The 9933-nt window shown below is 41.0% G+C and overlaps 1 protein-coding gene across 2 annotated transcripts in view; it reads left to right on the top strand.

Moving 5' to 3' along the window:
* LOC105035211 (uncharacterized) overlaps window positions 1-9933 on the top strand; it is a 49296-nt gene that overhangs the window by 798 nt on the left and 38565 nt on the right. The window lies entirely within an intron of this gene.

The following is a 9933-nucleotide window of genomic DNA, read 5'->3' as shown; positions in this document are numbered from 1 at the left end:
TTCTTAATTTTGCTCCAATTTTTGGGTTCAATGGCATTAACCTATTGATATTCGATTTGACTCTTAGACGATCATTGTTCTCCTATGATTTATTTAATAAATATTATCTTGCATGTCTCATTTATATATTAAACTTTGTTCTGCTTGATATGTGTTTGTAGTATCTGTATAACCTATGTGCAGAGGTTTGTTTTAAGGTTTGTGTAGGGAGGCTATGATGATTTTAAAATATCTTTTTACTGATTCAACTATTTCTAACAACAATAATCTTGGACGGTCTTCTTCTACAGGCAATCGATTGTTGTTGTTTTGATTTAGTTATAGATGAAATACTAAATTTGAGCCTCCTCTTCCTCTTCCTTTCTTTAATGTTCTAACTATTTTTAATTTTTTTTGTGATTAATATAAGCTTTTATTATATGATGTAGATGGATAAAGAGCCTGTCGTCAATTTAGATCTAGGAAGTGATGATGATGGTGCCAATGAATTGGTACCTATAGCTTCAAATACAACTACAATTGGTGATTCCATCGGTAAACATAAAAGAAAGTTAACTTCACTAGTTTATCAATTTTTTCAAATAAATGAAGCAATAAAAAAATATAAATGCATCAAGTGTGGCATGAAATATCATTTTGGTGGTAAGATTGAGACTAAAAATTTAAAATGGAATATAGAGAATTGTACAAAGAATCATGATGTGGGGCAGATGATTTTATCACAATCTTGAGGATCCATATCAATGCAGTCTAATAAATTTAATCCAAAAAAATTTCATAAATTATTGACATATGCAATTATCAAGCATGATCTACCATTTTAATTTGTTGAGTATGAAGGTATTAGATCCTTATTTGCTTATATTTGTGAGGATGTTAAGTTAGTATCAAGGAATACTGTTGAGACAGATATGCTGAAATTATATTAAAAATTATTATTATTATGGCTACACTCAATTTCTACTAGGATAAGCTTGACTTCAGATCTATGGACCTCTATTACCACTAATGGGTATTTATGTTTAACCGCCCATTTTATTGATGAAGAATGGGTGTTGCAAAAAAAAGTTCTTAACTTTCGTTTCATGCCTCCTCCACATAATGACATATCTTTGTGTGAAATGATCTATGGTTTGTTAATTGATTGAAAGATTGAAAAACAGTTATTTTGTATGATGTTGGATAATGCATCAGTAAATAATATTTTTGTTGATATGTTAAAGATCCAACTTAATTTGAAAAATATACTTTACTCAAATGATGAGTTTTTTCATGTTCGATGTTGTGCTCATATTCTTAATTTAATTGTACAAGAAGGATTAAAGGAGATAGATGAATCTATTTATAAGGTTCATAAAAGTGTTAAATATGTGAAAGGTTTACAAGTTTAGAAACAAAAGTTTTTGGAATGTGTTAGACAAATGTCTTTGAAAAATAGAAAAGATTTAAGGCAAGATATTCCCACAAGATAAAATTCAACTTATTTGATGCTAGATAGTGCTCTTGCTTGTCGACGTGTCTTTTTTCATTTGAAATTAAGTGACTCCAATTACAAGCATTGTCCATCTAAAGAAGAGTCGAATAAAATTATGAAGATTAACAAGTTGTTGAGTGTATTCTATAATACTACTCTTGTATTTTCTGAAGTTAAATATACTATAGCAAATTTATACTTTCCTCATATTTTTTTGATTAAGCTCACTTTAAGATGGAGAGTGTAAATGCTTTCACGCAATGAATGGCAGGACAAATATATAAAAAATTTTAAAAAATATTGATCAGATCATTGTTTAATCTTGGCCATGATAGTTATTTTGGATCTTCGATATAAATTTCAATTTGTAAAGTATTGTTATAGAAAATTGTATGGATATGGTTGTATCGAGATCGTCTATTTTCATGATTGCATATTTTTTCTCTTCAATCAGTATATAGTTTCTTCTTCTAAAACTCGAGCTATTAGTACTTCAACGGATGCAGACATTAATAGTGATACATCTTGTGAGACTTCTGAGCCATGTAGAAAAGCAGATATTTTTAAGATAATATAAATTTTTATTTATCAAAATAAATTTATTATCTTGTACATGTTACTAGTTTTAATAAATAACTTATTTTATTTTTATAATATTGTAGGATTTGATATATTTGAAAGCTTTGAATTTGTGGCTACTGCATAGAAATCTAAATTGGAATTATACTTAGATGAGCCAAGAGTTGATAGGAAGTCCAATTTAGACATCCTTGAATTTTGAAAAGCCATCATTTTCGATATCCTCATCTTTCTCCCATGGCACATGATATTTTAACATTCCAATATCTACAGTTGCCTCTGAATCTGCTTTTAGTATTGATGGGTGGGTACTTAATAAGTATCATAGTTCACTTAAACCAAATGTCGCTGAGGTTATGATTTACACTCGAGATTGGATATTTGAAAAAAAGGTATATAATTTAATCATTGTATTGCTATTATATTTTTTGAATGAGTTTATTATTAACTATTGTAATCTTTCAATATAGATATTTTCGAACCCGAGTTGGATGAGATTATAGAAGATGTCATGAACTTTAGTTTCATCAATGAAGCCCAATCAACTCAAGGCTCGGCCAATATTGATCCCAACTTATAATAAGATGAATCATGGTTATGCATTCTTTTTTGGATTGTGTTGTTCATATTTTTCGGACATATTATCTTGTTATGTTGTATTTTGTTTGAAACTTCTTTTTGATTTTTATTTGACTAAAAATAATGGATGTTGTTATATTGTCTTTGTTTGAAATTTTAGGTACTTATTTGGGTTTTAAGCAATTTTGAGATTGTTTTAAAGTTTGTATGTAGAGGCTATGATAATTTTTGGATATATATTTGATAGCTCAACTAATTCTAACGGCAACAATCTTGGATGGCTTTCTTATATAGGCAATTGATTGTAGTTGTTTTAATTTAGCTATGGATTAATTATCAAGTCTGAGCCTCTCCAGTTAATTGCTAAAACTCATAAAATCTTGGCTTTTAGGCCGCTACTACCTGTTTAATTTGAACATATTATTAATGATGGGATTTGACTTAGAGTTAACGTTGTATCCTATTTGAATCTTCTGTATGTGTTACTATTGCAGCATTTCTATCTTTTTTGTCATCACTGGAATGTAATTTGGAATTATGTTCGGAATTTTGATGCTATTTATAGCAACATGTTAACTTAATATTTTGATATATGTAGATTATATTCTACAATAAGAAATTATCAATTTCATACTTTCATGCATGATATGAGATTGGACTTAAAAATACTATGATTACTTATGTAGCTGGCAAGCTTTTTTTTTTTTTATTGAGCAGATTTTCTCCTCATGCTTTATGTTATTTAAACTGATCATATGTTAGACAGTGGCAACATTTGTTTTCCTTTAAGGATAATGTGTTTCTTGTTGGAGCACAATCCTGGCTCCTCCCATGGACCTTGGGTGCAGCAGAACCAGCAACAAACAAATTTGGAGACTTCTGGACTCGATCAAAGGCCCTTGACGAAATCAGTCTGGTTGCTGTCTTCTTCGTCAGCCTTTCGTTCTAGATGAAGAATGCCTCTAAGATCACCTCTAAAAAATTCAAGTTCTGGTACCCAACCAGATCAGGCCTGGACCGAGGTCTTCCAATTTGTAGATCTCAAATCAGAGCATTCTAGATAGGAAAGAAAATAGATAGAATCAGACCTTGCAGATCTATCCTGCTGCAGCCTTTCCTGTAGATCTGTTGATGGAGATCTCACCCGTGCCTCAAACGACCTCAGATCAACTCCAAATCTGAGAGAAACTTGTACCAACCTCGTAGCAAGAGATTTCAAATTCTAGACCTGATGTTTGGATGGCTGCAAGAGAGGGAGAGGCAATATGGTTGGCGGCACAAAGGGGGAGGGGCTCAAAACCCTAGCGCCTCCCCTACTTTTCTTGCCTTCTATGGACCTGACGGCAAGAAACCCTAGGGTTTCTTGCTCCTGGGGCATGGAGAATAGCTGAAGAGAGAGGGAGAAGAGAGAGAAAGACTTGGAAGAAAGAGTTTTCGTATTCTTTAGCTTAATCAAACCTATACAGTACATGTATATATAAACACAGGGTCAAGTGACCCAAACCCAAAACTCCCTTGACCAACTCTATGGGAGATTAGGTTAATCCAAGCCCATGTACACCCACGACTCGACCTAATCTCACCTATCCTAGGTCCAGACCTGGCCCATAAAGAGTTGGTCCCTTGAGGCCCACATAACCTAGACCTCAAGAACCTGAAAGGCCCACAGCCTTTCAACCTTGGGCCCAACTAGCCCTAGAGCCTCCATGAAGCCCTCATGAATGATGGACCTTGGCCTTAGCCTTGGTCCCCTGGACCTTGGGCACACCACCTAGATCACAACAATCTCTACCTTGGTGTCCCAAGGCCTCAACCAGCTCCACTCTGTCCATCAGCCGAATCAGCTCAACACATCTCTGAAAGCTATCCCATGGAAGTACCTTCGTAAGTGCATCAGCTGGGTTCTCCTTGGTATGTACCTTTACCAGCTCCACCTCGCCATCCTCCACAAGCTCCCTGATCCGATGATATCGAATGTCAATGTGCTTTGTCTTTGCATGATAGACTGAGTTCTGTGCTAGTAGAAATGCACTCTGACTGTCACAGTGCACTCTAATGGCCTCCTGAGTAAGGCCCATCTCCATCAACAAATCCTTCAGCCAAATTACCTCCTTAGCTGCTTTTGTCAGCCCGATGTATTCCGCCTCTGTAGTGGATAGGGCCGTGATAGGCTGCAGACTCGATCTCCAAGAAATAAGACCTCCATACAGGCTAAAGATGAAGCCTGTCGTAGACCTCCGGATATCCACATCTCCACCGAAGTCTGCATCTACATAACCGCCAATCAGCCCCTGAGCCTCCCTGGACATGTCAGAGTATCCCACACACCTTCTCGCTATTCGTAGCAGATGCCAACTCCAACTGAACCTGCCAGGTATCTGAATATCCACTTTAGAGCTCTCCAGTGCTCCCTGCCAGGCTGCGCCATAAACCTGCTAACCTGACTCACTACATGAGCGATGTCTGACCTACAACAGACCATCACATACATCAAGCTTCCAACTCCTAAAGCATAAGGAATCGTCTCCATCTCCTAAGCCTCCACCTCAGTCTGTGGTGCCATGGTCTTCGAGAGTCTGAAGTGACCGGCAAGTGGCAGCTCCGCCGACTTTGCTCCCTTCATTCCAAACCTCTCTAAGACCTTCTGTATGTAGCCCCCTGAGATAGATGCAGCACCCTCTAGGCTCGATCTCTAAAAATCTCCATGCCTAGGATCTTCCTTGCAGGGCCCAAATTCTTCATCTCAAACTCTCGAGATAAGGATGCCTTCAGATCCTGCATAACCTTCCTATTCTTGCATGCTATAAGCATGTCATCCACATACAAGAGTAGGAACACCCTAGAACCATCCTCAAGAGATTGAACATAAACACAGGGATCAAACTCGCACCTGAAAAGTCCAATGTTGTGCACATAGGAGTCGAACCACTTGTACCATTGCCTTGGCGACTGCTTCAGCCCGTACAGCGACTTCTGCAACAAACAAATCTTTCCCTCTGATCTTGGATCCCTGAAATCGGGTGGCTGCTCCATGTAAATCCTCTCCTCCAAATACCCATGGAGGAATGCCGTCTTGACATCCATCTGCTCCAGCTCTAAATCCTGAGCTACTACAATGCTCAGCAACACTCTGATGGAAGTATGTCTGATGACAGGAGAGAAGACCTCACTGAAGTCAATGCTTTCCATCTGGGAGTATCCCTTGGCCACTAACCTCGCCTTGAATCTGATACCTCCCTGCTCTGAAGACCCTTCCTTGCGACTGTAGACCCATTTGCAGCCAATGGGCCTCTTCTCCTGTGGCAACTGCACCAATCGCCACGTCTGATTCTGGTGGAGAGACTGCATCTCCTCGGACATCGTCTGGATCCATCGCTCTCTGTCCTGACTCTCAATAGCCTCCTGATACATATATGGGTCTCCATTCACTGTCACCAGGGCATATGACAGTGTCTCCTCGAAGCCATATCGGTCTGGTTGCCTGATGGTCCTCTTGGGCTTGTGTAGGGCAACACCGATATCAGTCCTCGGTCCAGCTCGCACCTGCTAGACCTCTTCACCTCGATCATCCATCTGAGACCTCTCCACCTGTGAAGACATCTTAGGTAGGTTCTCCACCTAAATATCATGTCCTCTCATAGTACCTGCAAGAGGCAAAATCAAAGAGGTAAGCTGTCCAGCAGCCCCCTGCTGGACCTCCTCCTACTCCTGCTGCTCCTCCATGCCTGCTCGCCTTCGTAGGACTGACTCCTCATCAAAAGTCACATCCCAACTAATGATGACCTTCTTTTCCAAGGGATCCCACAGCCTGTATCCGTTAACTCCTCACGGATAGCTTAGAAACACCGTCTTGCGTGATCTGACGTCTAGCTTACTCCGCTCACCAGCTTCAATGTGCGCATAGGCCGTGCACCCAAATACCCGTAGATGGCCCAGCCCAACTGTCCTCCCAGACCACACCTCCTCTGGAAGCCTGCCATCCAACCTGGTGTGAGGTGATCGATTGACCAAGTAACCCGCTGCGTCAACTGTGTCAACCAAGAACGCCTTTAGAAGCCCTGTCTGTAGCCTCATGCATCGTACCTTTTCTAGAAGTATTCTGTTCATCCTCTTGGCCACCCCATTCTACTGTGGAGTCTTTTTAACTGAGAAGTGTCTCCTGATCCCACACTCCTCACAGTAGTCCTGGAACTCTCTGCTGGTATACTCCCCGCCATTATCTGACCTCAGACACTTTACGCTTCTCCCCTGCTCCTTCTCTACCTCAGCTCTCCAAATTTTGAACTTGGCGAAGATCTTAGACTTCTCTCTCATGAAGTAAATCCAGAGTTTTTTTGAGAAATCATCAATCAGGGTCATGAAGTATCTGGCCCTATTTCTAGCTGAAACTAGGGCTGGTCCCCACACATCCATATGTACTAACTCCAGAGGGGCTGCACTGCGGGTTGTACTGATGTTGAACTGAACTCTCCTCTGCTTTCTCATCTGACAAGGCTCACAGATCTCCCCTGTAGCACCATCCTCCAGATCAGAGATGAGTCCTCTCCTGCTCAACTCCCTCAGCCCCTTGTCATCCATGTGGCCTAGGCGGTAATGCCACATCCTGTAAGCCCCCTGCTGGTCCTGTGCTGCAACTGCTGCATCAGACTCTCCGGTCACCACAGATCCCTCCATGCGATAGAGGTTATTGTCCAACCTTCTGCCTCTCATCACCACCATAGCTCTATTGGAGATGTTTAATACTCCGCTTCTAGCCCTACTGTTGGAGCTGTATCCACTGCGCTCCAAGTAGCCTAGTGACACCAGATTCTTTTCCAGCTCCGAGACGTGCTTTACATTTGTCAATGTCCTCACAATCCCATCAAACATCCTTATCCTGACTGTCCCTATCCCAGCCACCTTGCAAGGATGATTATCACCTAGAGTCACTGATCCCTCATCTGTCTTGGTGTATGTTGCAAACCAAGACCTGTGTGGTGTGTAGTGATGTGAGCATGCAGAGTCTAGTGTCCACTCCTCTGTGTAATGCCTGTGACCATCTGATACCATAAGTAGATCATCCTCCACCTGCTGTCCAGCAACTGTACTCACTGATTCTGAGCCACTTCTTTCTCCCTTCTTGCTCTTCCATAGTGGACATTCTCACTTGAAGTGCCTGAACTCGTTGCACTTGAAGCATTTCATCTCTTTCTTTCCCTTCCTGGACTTGGACCGCCCCCTGGACTTGCTTCTGCCTCTGCCTCTACCTGTCCTCTCTCCTACTACCAAATCCTCCTGGGGAGCCTAATCTCTGGTCAACTTTTCTCTTTGCTCATTAGATCTCGACACCGAGACCATGTCCTCATATTCCAGAGTCTCCTTGCCGTGGAGCAGTGTAGTCACCAAAGAGTCATATGATCCTGGCAGCGAACACAAAAGCAACAGAGACTTATCCTCCTCATCCAGCTTCACCCTGATATTCATCAACTCTGTGCACAACTGATCGAACCTCTGAATGTGGCCAATCACATCAGATCCCTCCTGCATCCGAAGACTGTACAACCTCTTCTTCAGCATTAGCTTGTTGCACATATTCTTCCCCATATATATGGTGTGCAACTTTGATCAAAGGCCCTTCGGGGTCTTTTCTTCCAGCACCGAATACAATACCGCATCCATCAAACATCCTTTGATCATCGAGCATGCTTTCTTCTCCAACGATGCCCACTTTCTATCTGTCATTCCCTTAGGCTTCTCATCCAAAGCCTGATCCAGATCTGCTTGCACCAAAAGATCCTCCACCCAGATTTTCCACATGAAAAAATTTTTCTTGCCATCAAACTTCTCGAAATCAACCTTCATATTGCTGCCCATGACTGGATCCAAGCCAAACAAGCAATATAAAATCAAGAAGTGTAGAATATACCTTGATGGTACCTTGCTGAAAATTTTCAGCACTTAGGATCTTCAACTTCTCGTGCTTGGAACTGCTTCCTCACCAACGTGGCTCTAATACCAACTATTGGAGCATGATTCTGGCTCCTCCCATAGACCTTGGGTGTATCAGAACCAGCAACAAATAAATCTGGAGACTTCTGGACTCGATCAAAAGCCCTTGACGAAATCAGCCTGGTTGCTGTCTTCTTCGTCAGCCTTTCGTTCCAGATGAAGAATGCCTCTAAGATCACCTATAAAAAATCCAAGATCTGGTACCCAACCAGATCAGGCCTGGATCGAGGTCTTTCAATTTATAGATCTCAAATTGGGGTATTCTAGATAGGAAAGAAGGTAGATAGAATCAGACCTTGCAGATCTGTCCTGCTGCAGCCTTTCCTGTAGATCTGTTGATGGAGATCTCACCCGCACCTCAAACGACCTTAGATCAACTCCAGATCTAAGAAAAAATTGTACCAACCTCGTAGCAAGAGATTTTAATTCTTGGACCTGATGTTTGGATGGCTGCAAGAGAGGGAGAGGCAATATGGTTGGCAGCACAAAGGGGGAGGGGCTCAAAACCCTAGCGCCTCCCCTGCTTTTCTTGCCTTCTATGGACCTGGCGGCAAGAAACCCTAGGGTTTCTTGCTCCTGGGGTGTGGAGAATAGCTGAAGAGAGAGGGAGAAGAGAGAGAGAGACTTGGAAGAAAGAGTTTTCATATTCCTTGGCTTAATCAAACCTATACAGTACATGTATATATAAACACAGGGTCAAGTGACCCAAACCCAAAACTTCCTTGACCAACTCTATGGGATATTAGGTTAACCCAAGTCCATGTACACCCATGACTCGACCTAATCTTACCTATCCTGGGCCTAGACTTGGCCCATAAAGAGTTGGTCCCTTGAGGCCCACATAACCTAGACCTCAAGAATCCGAAAGGCCCACAGCCTTTCAACCTAGGGCCCAACTAGCCCTAGAGCCTCCATGAAGCCCTCATGAATGATGAACCTTGGCCTTAGCCTTGGTCCCCTGGGCCTTGGGCACACCACCTGGATCACAACATTTCTAAACTTTCAGTTTGAAATGGTATATTTTGTCTTGAATTAAATATGCTGGTTGTTTGTGAATTATGATGTTTGTCTTATTTAAAAATAGGTTAAATGGGTTGGATTGGATCAGTTAAACAGGTTGTTTCATGGTTATGTATTCTTTTTTGGATTGCATTGTTCATGTTTTTGGACATGTATTGTGGAGGCTATGATGATTTTTGGATATATATTTGATGACTCAACTATTTCTAGTGGCAACAATCTTGGATGGTCTTTTTTTATAGGCAACCGATTATAGTCATTTTAATTTAACTATAGATTAATTATCGCTTTAT

The sequence above is a fragment of the Elaeis guineensis genome, chromosome 11, assembly GCF_000442705.2.
Source record: "Elaeis guineensis isolate ETL-2024a chromosome 11, EG11, whole genome shotgun sequence".
NCBI classification, from domain to species: Eukaryota; Viridiplantae; Streptophyta; class Magnoliopsida; order Arecales; family Arecaceae; genus Elaeis; species Elaeis guineensis.
This window is presented reverse-complemented; position numbering and strand designations above follow the sequence as displayed.